General features: G+C 41.9%; 1 pseudogene; it reads left to right on the top strand.

Moving 5' to 3' along the window:
* The first annotated feature begins 529 nt into the window (after window positions 1–529).
* On the top strand, window positions 530–1919 carry LOC107660262 (uncharacterized; annotated as a pseudogene).
* Window positions 1920–10633: the final 8714 nt, after the last annotated feature.

Below are 10633 nucleotides of genomic sequence, written 5' to 3'. Positions count from 1 at the left end.
ATTTTCATGACATCACCGCAGACTTCAGCTTCTCATCTATGGAATTATTTTTGTGTCAATAAAAATGAACGTAACTTAATAAAACTGAACGTAACTTTTCCAGAAACTATCAAAAATATGCCATTACAAAAGAAGAAAAACACAATGAAAATGAAAAAATGAACTCAGTCGCACAAATTGAACATGCTCTTCAAATATGCTTCATTCTTTGTTAATGATTTTCAAAGATTCGTTTTCGCAAATCGTGGATTTTGAATGCGTTGCCACAGATTTCGTTTACGCTTCGCAAATTTTCGTTTACTGTTTTGACACAAACCTCTCGTGGGGGCGGGCTTAACAGCGATCTACTCTGATTGGCTAGAGAGCTTTTGATGGACAGCTGCTCTCTGACCTGGAAGTACAGACGTCACTCAGTGGCGCGCATATTGGAAAGCTGTCGCGGTGATTTGTGTGCAATACGTCGTGCTTTGTTTATATTATTAAGTATGTAAATAATATTTGACCTTCGGTCGTCTCTTGGTCTGTAAAGATGAGCTCTCAGGAGAGACACGGAGCGGCATCATCTTCCTCCTCAGCTTGTCCCTCAAGGCAGCTTGAAGTAAGTTCGTGTTAATAAAGTAATCAATAACATCGATAAAAGTTTTATTCATGTACAGTGTGCAACAGGTCGTTGCGGGTTATTATTGCCATTCACAAGTTTTTTTCTTTTATAAATCTTTTATACAGTCATTATATTCAAGGACGTGTCATTGTAGTGCAGATATCAAGCTGGTCTTTATTCTACAGCAAGGCAGAAATCTTGGTGCAGATGTTGGAGAACAAAGAAGTGTGCCGTGCCCTCTTTGTTTTTGAAGGTGGCAATGATCAGGTGAGGCGCATAGCTTTTGTAAAAAAATGTTAGAGCAGTGGTTCTCAACTCAAGTCCTGGGGACCCACTGCTCAGGGCTGCGTTTCCCAAAAGCATTGTAAGCCTAAGTTGATGGTAGAACTTGTCACCAGTGGAGCTATGATCAACTTAGGTTTACAATGCCTTTGGGAAACGCAGCCCTGCACATTTTGTAGGTCTTTTTTAACGCACCTGATTCAGGTCATCAGCTTGTTATGAGACAGCTCCATGAACTGAACTGAGTGTGTCAGATAAAAGAGAGACACAAAATGTGCAGAGCAGTGGGTCCCCAGAACTGGAATTGAGAACCACTGTGTTAGAGAAACTCTTTTTACTCCTATTTCTGAATGCTGCATACAGAATGCTCTTTAGATGATATTTGTCTCTTTATTTTCTCTCTGGCATGTTCTTCCAGGTGGACTCTCATTACATTGCGTCACATCTTGACCCACAAATGAGTGAGAGTGGCACTCTAAAGCACAGCAAAGAAATGCAAATCTTGAATAACTTCCAGGATTTTCTAATGGAACTTGAAGGTAAGTTTGTTGTTACTCCAAAATGTTTAAAAAGGCAGATGCCTATTTTTAGATGCTTTAAATACATAATGTATGTTTACTGCCCTAGATGGAGATACCGAGGCTCTGTGTCAAAAGTAATGCAGTGGCTGTCTGGTCAAGCACACAGGCATCTGCTTCTTTCAGAGAGACAAGCTTTTAAAATCACTGTTCTATTTGACCATACATGCATGGAACGAATGCCAGACCACAGAATTTGCTACCCTGTTGTCAGTGCATGCACCCAGACAGTCACATTTCCCACTGCACATTTAACAAATTTAAATGAATTTAAAGAGAACATGAAAATTGCAGTGCAACAGGGAGCTTACTTTTACAGGGTTTAGAACAGATTTGTTAATACACTCCTATGTCCTTTTAATTGTTTAATTTGACCTCTTTTTAAAGAGAGAGAGACTACACTTTATCATTTGTTTTTTTTTTGTTTTTTTCAAAAGAGTGGCTTACAAGGTTTTCAATTTGCACAACATTGTTATGAAGTTAGTTTTGCCAAAACGTTGTTACACACAAAAATAATTCCATACTCATCAGGTCTTCTGTCCAATCGAATGCTCTCTAGAATCTAAGTAGTAGCTGAAGCTGCGGCTGAAATCCCTCACTTGTTCACAATATGGACCCTTTTCACAAGACTGTGATGACGCGTTTCAATGGTCATCATCAGCATTGTAAAAATATAAAAGCTTTTTTATATTTTCAGTTTAAAAAAAACTATGTACATTTATAACACTATATTTCATATTATATTACCTTTGCATCAAATTGCAAAAAAACGAATTAACGCTAATGCAAGGGTGTTTCTAATACTGCGTTTATGGGAGTGACTGTAAATGGGAATGCAAAATATATATTTGTGGTACTCTCCCATTCACTGCTATAGAAGTTTACCCCGCAATGACAACTTCCGCTGCTGAGAAACCCGGAAATGTGAAAAGGGTCTATAGACTTCCGCGTTTAGTCTCAGCCTATAGGGTTAGATCTCTGCCACAATTCTGCATGCGAAAGATCATATTTTGAGCCAAAAAGTGCATTTTGCATGTGCGTGAACTGTGTTTTGTGGAGAAAATGTTCATCTTGCAAAGAAGTGATAACGTGATATTTAGCCCCTGGAATGCAAATTTTACGGGGGGACCCCCCTCGAAGCAACATTGTGCCATAATTCCAGCCAATCAGAGACCGAGGCTGCTAAATTCTGATTGGCTGCCTTGACAACCACTCACAACATTCCCTGCAATACCAACGACAGTGGAAGATGATGAGACGCATAGGAGAAGAGAACGCATGCTGAAAAAGGAGTGACGGACAGTAAAATGGCTAATCAGGAGTGCAGTACCCAAGTAAGTTTTGTTGTTTTGTTGCTGGTGTGTTTATTCTTTATGAAAAAGTAGCCAGCTTATTACTTTGGTAGCTAGCTGTCTAGTTAGCAGACAAGTACTGTGGTTTGATGATTATCAATTACATATTGTAATATAACTTCATTATGTTTGAAACCCCACGTGTGAACTGGCTAAAAGCCTTCTCCAAAGAAAAGCTAGCGCAAGAGCAGAGAGCTGATCCTGATCTCTCCATCTTGCACGAATGTAAAGAGACAGGAGTCCTTCCAACCAAAGAGGACATTGCGTTGAAAAGTCCAGCAGTAAGAAAATACCGGCTGTGTTGGCCACGAGTTGAACTCCATCAAGGTGTCCTCTTGTATCGTAGGGAAAGGCCTGGGGGACTCAGTCCCTCCCTACTGTTGCTAGTACCTGCCTCAGTGCAAACAGAAGTGTTACAAGCCTGCCATAATCCACTGCAGTCTGGCCATTTTGGTGAAGGAAAGACTTTAGAGCGACTGGTATAGCATGGGTGGAGAAGTACATTTGTTCATACAGAGGTGCAGACACTGCAATGCTTGCAAACTTGCTGGACCGACTAATGGCTCTTTTCCACTGCGTGGTACGACTCTGCTCAGCACGCGTTTCCACAACAGTTTAGTACCGCTTTAAGTGGGTGGGATTATACACATGTTGCGGCCAAGAGCTGAGCGACCTCCTGAAAAACTTTTTCATTCCGCGTCGCCCCATCAAGCTCTCGCTGGATCCGCTCCTCTGCTATCAACCAGAGGAACGTCTGTACTTCCTCAACAGACATCGAAACCATTTTTTGGTTTCGAGCCGCTGTCTGTGCTGATTTAAATCTAGCGGGTCTGGTGTCTCGTATCGCAAGTTCAGTGATGCAGGTAGTGACGATTCTCTCCGGCCAGTCCGTGATCAGCAGAGTTTACACGTCACGTTTTGGTAACGGTACGGCTCGCTTGGAACCTCAGCCAAGGTGGTACTAAAAAAAGTACCAGGTACTGTACCCAGTGGAAAAATCCCCCAAAAGTGAGCCGTACCGAACCGTACCATGCAGTGGAAAAGCACCATAAGAGGGCCAAGCTTCAAAATGACCAAGCATGTGCACCAATGGATCGGATCCACATCGATATATTGTGTCCAGCTCAGGGAACAAGTATGTTCTAATCATCATTGACCAGCTCACTCGATGGGTGGAAGCCTTTCCTGTGCCAGACCAAGGAGCAGAACCTACAGCTAATGCCGGTTTCACACTGCAAGCGTGAGCGGCGTGTGAGCAGCGCTTATATTTTTCGGCGTGCATGTTGATCAATGAGTGCATTCACACCGGCAGCACGAGTAACGCTTGAGCGTGGCGTGAGCAGCAGTGAAGCGGGGGTTTCGGTGCCGAGTCCATTTTTGCTGCGCTGCTGACGCTCAATTAAAGTGACAGCACACTTTTGATGGACAAAATAAACATGATTTCACACAAAACGTGCAAAAAATGCACAGAATAAGCATGTCTAGTGTGTTTTAACATGAATTGGAGTATGTCAGGAAAGAAAACGAAAAATCAAAAATATGTATAGAAGATTTACCCATTTTAACTTGTTTCAAATTTTTAATTGCCATAAGTAAATTATAACGTAAAACATTTTATCAAACTCACAACGAACAATTCATCTTGCTCAGGATCTTAAGTTACAATGGAGTATATACATAAGAAGTTAATTATTCATTCATTATTGACAGCTTCTGTAAATATTGCACACGTGTTCACTCACGATTGACGTGACAAACTTAAGCCTTTTATTTCTTTTCAGTTCCTCAGTTACAGAAACGGAGCTATAGACACAATAAATGCACATGAAACATACTGACATCTTCAACATTCGGCCTCATAAAAATATTATGAACGCTTCACCTCGGTTAGAAACACACCTTTTCATTTTTTAAATGAATCTCTATGAACAAACAATGACTTAGAAATATTATTCTCACTTAACAATTAGCTAAAATAGAATAAATAATTATATTGCTTCAGGTCTTCAGTTACAAAAACTGACAACAAGGCACAAATTACAAAAAGGACACAGGACGAACACAGACGCTAAAAAAAATCGTATTATATTGACAACTTCAAAGAAAAATATTAAGCTTTAAATTACGATTGGCTAGAAACCATAGCCTACTTTTTATATTCAGCTCTACATAAATAATAACTTAAAACATTTTGACATTCTTACTTAGCCTAACGATTAGTTAAAATCCAACGAATAATTCACATTTCTCCCGATCAGTTACAAAAACTAAGCTTAATCACAAGTAATTTACATAAAGCATATTGACAGCTGCTATAAGAAATGGACATGGAGATTATGGACACACACAGAGCTATAACTTGGTTAATACACATATCTGGGTAAGAGCCTATGGGTAAAAGTATGTATTATTTTTTTTAAAAACAGTATAAACAGCACGTTTTATATTTGAGTATGACTGAAACAACATGATAGGAGCTGTTTTTGTTGTTTACCATTTACACGCGAATCCCCGTGTTAACAAACTTTCAAGACTTCAAAACTTTCAAGTTTCTAACTGACAAACCTCTAAAAACTAATTTATAGTTGTCTTTGTAAAGAAATATGTGGCTTTGAAACCGCTGCTGTGACGCTGTACAAACGCTTCCAGTGTGAATACTCTGCAGCAGCAGTGACGATGTAGTTACGCTCACGCTTGCGTATGACGCCCGTCTATGAGTTCATCTCCAGGTTTGGTGCACCAGAGGTAGAAGTGCCCATAAAAGGTAATAATCGGTTAGAAACCTACTGGAAAAGTTTATTTCTGTTACTTCTGCAAACTAACCACCACACAGAATATGAAGAATATCAAAAGCCTTGGGAGACAGCTGTCCATGGCAGTCCTAAAGCTGCTTACGTACCAGCACAATAACACGATAACAATAATTAGACAATATTTTGCTGAGCAACAAATTCCAGAAAATATCAAGATATCATTTTTCGTCATTATCGCATACCCTTAATATATGATATATTAAGTGTATTGGAAAACATGTCAGTGAGTGTTTACCTGATGTTGCTTTCCAGTGCAAGAGCTGTGTTAAATGCATGTTATCTATGAAAACATTGTGTTTTCCTGTTTTAATTTTCACACCTAACTTTTGTTTTAATAGAACGTAACAGCTTCATTGAAACTGAGCGGCTGTGACATGATGTGTGGTGCTGCGTCTTTTGTAACTATTATGCCGCCTTCCGACATCCTGAAGAACATTCACAGTTGGATCCTGACCAGGATCTTCACTTGATCTGCCTTCACTACGTGATGCTACCAAAGCTGAACCATTATCTTCAGTTATTTATGAGGACATGGGACAACCATTCCCCGAATCAGCTGTGGTTAGCTGGCCAAGTTATGGGTCCCCAGCAGATTCAGTACAAGTTTAATCTGTGTTCTAAATGTTTCTCTAGGAGGATTCAAGTACATTTGGAATAGACTAGGATCCACGAAGTCCTTGTTCCTGAAGCACCACCTGCTCTACAGGATGTAATTGAGACTCATTTGAGACAAACCATTGACCCATTTATGAGCAGTGATGTCTTTGGCATTGACATTTACATTCAGTGCCTAAGATCAGCCCAGACCTATTTTTCCAGAAAACTTGTAGATTTTTATTTTTTTTGGCCGTTTTTATTTTTCAATTTGATAAAAAATGTAACTTTGAACATACAATAGCAGATGTGTATAAATAATTTTTAATTTGTGTAAGACGTAAATATAAATGACTTGCCATTTATTTTTATGTTTACATTAACGGCAATGCATTATTATAATTTTTTTTTCTTGATCTCAACATTACAAAAGTTGTTCTTTTGTTATCACGACTTAATTTTCTCGTGATTTCGACATTACAAAAGTTGTTCTTTTAACAATGATTGTTTGATTTTTAAAACACAATGCATCGTGAGTCTACTGTTGCTATAGTAACGAACGCGACAGGGACATTCTAGTAAAATGCTTAACCTGGCGTAAAATCATGCGTTAATTCAGAGTGTTTTTAAAAGACAAAACTCAGTATACACATTATTAGTAATTCATTCTATGTACAGACAAGAAGATAAGCCCATAATAAGAACGCAATGCGTTTAATTCCGCATTAAGCGTTTTCCTCCCATAGAATACCTTACAGACAACATTACCTTACGTACAACCTTCTATAGTATGTACAGACAAGTAAATAAACGCGTTAAGTGTTTTACCCATAGAAAACAGTTAGGCTATAAGACTCATCTGCTTGTCTGTGCATAGGCTATTATAATTTATTAATAATGTGTTTACTGAGTTTGGTTTTGGTAAAAACACTCTCTGAACACATTAAGCAACTTTAAGCGTTTTGTAATGCCCCCTTTGAGGCGCAAATGATCGACAGATAACTGTGCGCTCTTATACTGTATCTTGTGGATATTTCAGCAAATGTTGCTTCACTTAGAAATGACGTCTACAATAAAAATAGGCTAATCAAACACTGCTGATTTTGTCCAGAGTTAGGCTATGCTACACATTTTGTGTAATTAACATGTTTAAATGGTCCAACAACAAATCATTCAACACCTTAGAAGAATGCAGAGAAGAACTAGCCTATTCTAAAAATCTTAAAATGCTTGGATTAAACTGATTTAATTTTCCTCGTTCGCTTGAAATAAAATTTTATATAATAATATATTATAATAATTTGATTGTGATTTTTATTAGTCATGTATGATAGGCTGTGATATTATGTGCGTTACAAGCCTGGATGATCACGAGAAAACAACTCTTGTTATATCGAGATCACGAGAAAAATAAAGTTGTGATCACGAAAAAACAACTTTTGTTATGTCGTGATCATGAGAAAATAAAGTTCCCTATCGATACTAAACTCGTACTGTGTCTGCTTAAAGCCTGGCTCACACTACAGGAGTTTTAAAATCCTAACCGATTATGAAATCTGGTTGCAGCACACACAGAAGGAGAATCTTTGCAGATTATCTTCTCTCACATCTTAAACATGCACACACTACAAGATTTGAACATCATGGCGCATCACACACTACAAGATATTATTAAGATTATCATGCCAGAGGGAGTGCCTCACGTGATCGCCTCACGTGACTCCCCCTGCCACCCCCATACACGTTCAAAACTGAGGCGATTTCACTCCAGCGCTTCTCTTTCTACTTACGGTTGTGATACGTTTTTGACACATTATACAGGCAGTCGTGTTACTACAAAACGTCAAGAAGCAGTTTCCTCCGTCTCCACTATCTAACGGGGCCATACAGCAGCTGTTTTGTGGTCGCGCATTGGCTATTGTGAAAGTACTGACGTAATCAAAGCCGTCATCATCCCGATTTCAATCCTAAATATCAAACGTTTGATATGATCGGGGCGGCCCCGATTTGTGTGCGAGCAGATCGGGAGGTGCAAGATTCGATCTGTGAACGCCTCACATTACCAGATAATCCTCTTTTCTTCCAATCACCTCGGAGAAAGAAACGGTGAATTCGCGAGGCACTTTGATCTGCCAGCGTGTGTTATCACGTGAGTATTAGCGCTCCTCATTACATCGAGTGGCTCAATCCCTCTTGGACGATCATAGAATGCTGCGCTGGGCGGCCCCACCCCCTTGCTTTCACGTTTCTGTTCTCCCAGTCACCTCGGAGAAAGAGACGGTAAAATTGCGGGGCTGAGCGTTCAGGCTTGAGTGATTTTTTGCGCCGGCATAGCCCCGCGTGTTTCACTCTGCACACAGCGCTTTGATCTGCCAGTGTGTTTACACTAAGGATTAGCACCTCTTGCAGCTCTTTGATCTGCCAGCAATGCTTTCACTATTGGCGCTTTTCCACTGCATGGTACGGCACAGTACGGCTCGGTACGGTTCACTTTTGGGGGGTTTTCCACTGGGTACAGTACCTGGTACCTGGTACTTTTTTTAAACAACCAAAAAGTTTTGTTGTCTGTTGCGGAAGTACAGACGTTTCTCTCATTGATAGCAGAGGAGCAGACCAGCGAGAGCTTGATGGAGTTAGTTTTTAGGAGTCGTGGTAGTAGAGGCGGCGCAACTATAACGACATGTGAATAATCCCGCCCATTCTAAAGCGGTACTGAACTGCAGTGGAAACGCAAACCGTGCCGAGCTGAACCGTGCTGTGCCGTACTGAGCCGTACCGAGCCGAGTCGTACCACGCAGTGGAAAAGCGCCATATGAAAGCTTCAGTCTGTCCCTGCTGCGCTCGCGGTTCCTTTTCTTCAATGAAGTTGTCCCCGCCTCCCCTGCTCTCACGTTTCTCCCCTCCCAGTTACCTCGGAGAAGAAACAGCGAAACTTGCGGGTTTGAGTGATCAAGCTTGAGTGAATTTACGCCGGCACAGCCCCCGGTTTCACTCTCCATGCAGCTCTTTGATCTGCCAGCACGAGAGTTTGTCTCGCTCTGCTTCGCTCGCCTTCAATGAAAGCGGCCCCTCCCCTCGTCCGCTACGAGCGGATCTGAGAGAATGCGCGCAGCACCTTTGATCTGCCGGTGTGTTTACACATAAGGATCATCAATACCCCTCTTCTAATGAGTGGTTTGATCTTCTTAGGCAGATTGAAAGAAAAGGCTGTCACTATGATTATTACTGACAGCTTCAGACTCTGGACGCGTCTGGGCCACGCCCATGGGGGTTGACTGCTCTTGCTTTGAAGCATCGAGTCTAGCGCCCCCGAATGGCCTCTGTCATGCCTCCAAGCACCCCGTTCAGCTCCGGGTGCCGACGGCAATGTATTTGTGGTAAATACTGTTGTGAACACTGGGCCCGTTCAAATAGCGCCCACACAACCGATTGCTGTCATAGCAAGAGAAATAAAATACAAACATTTTCAAAAGAGAGAACATTTTCCTCTTCCTCTTATCACTAGCATCAGGTCCCCACTAGGCGGCCTGTCGCTCGAACCAATCAAACCCCTCGCCACACGGGCCGAGGCCTGGCAGGCCATCCCCGGAGTGTCAGACTGAGTTTTGGGATAGTAAAACGAGGTTATAGAATTCAACTCGCTCGCAGCGGCGTGGTTTCCACCTCGGTTCAGAGCAAGGACACACACGTCCTGTGCACTGAGGTGATGAATTTGCTGGCGAAAGGAGCCGTAGAAACGGTTCCCCCAGCTTAAAGCGAGTCAGGCTTCTACAGCCGCTATTTCCTCGTCCCCAAAAAGGATGGCGGCCTAAGGTTCATCCTAGATCTCAGACACCTGAACTGCGCCCTCATGAGACGGCCATTCAGGATGATTACATTGAAGCAGATCTTCTCACAAGTGTGCCCAGGGGATTGGTTCTTTTCGCTGGATCTGAAAGATGCCTACTTTCACATTCAGATAGACCCCCATCACAGGTGATTCTTGCGATTCGCCTTCGAGGGAGTGGCATACCAGTACACGGTCCTTCCCTTTGGACTGTTCCTGGCTCCCCGCACTTTTACGAAGTGCATGGATACGGCTCTTTCCCCGCTGAGGCAGCTGGGAATCCGCATCCTGAATTATCTCAACGACTGGCTCATCCTGGCCCAGTCAGAGAACGAGCTACTATCCCACAGATCCCTACTCCTCAGCCACTTACAGGTCAACTTTGCCAAGAGCACGCTGTCCCCCAGCCAACAGATATTGTTCCTGGGAACAGTTCTTGACTCAGCCCAGATGAGGGCGGTAGTCGCGCCAGAACGTGCACTGACTATTTGGCAGCTCGTGGCCTCATTTGAAATTGGAGCCCTTTGCCCTCTCAAGGCGTTTCAGAAGATGTTGGGCTTTATGGCCTCTGCGTCTCCAGTACTTTT

The sequence above is a fragment of the Sinocyclocheilus anshuiensis genome, unplaced genomic scaffold (assembly GCF_001515605.1).
Source record: "Sinocyclocheilus anshuiensis isolate Anshui unplaced genomic scaffold, SAMN03320099.WGS_v1.1 scaffold1707, whole genome shotgun sequence".
Taxonomy (NCBI): domain Eukaryota; kingdom Metazoa; phylum Chordata; class Actinopteri; order Cypriniformes; family Cyprinidae; genus Sinocyclocheilus; species Sinocyclocheilus anshuiensis.
The sequence above is the reverse complement of the archived record's forward strand: the minus strand, read 5'-3'. Positions and strand labels throughout refer to the sequence as shown.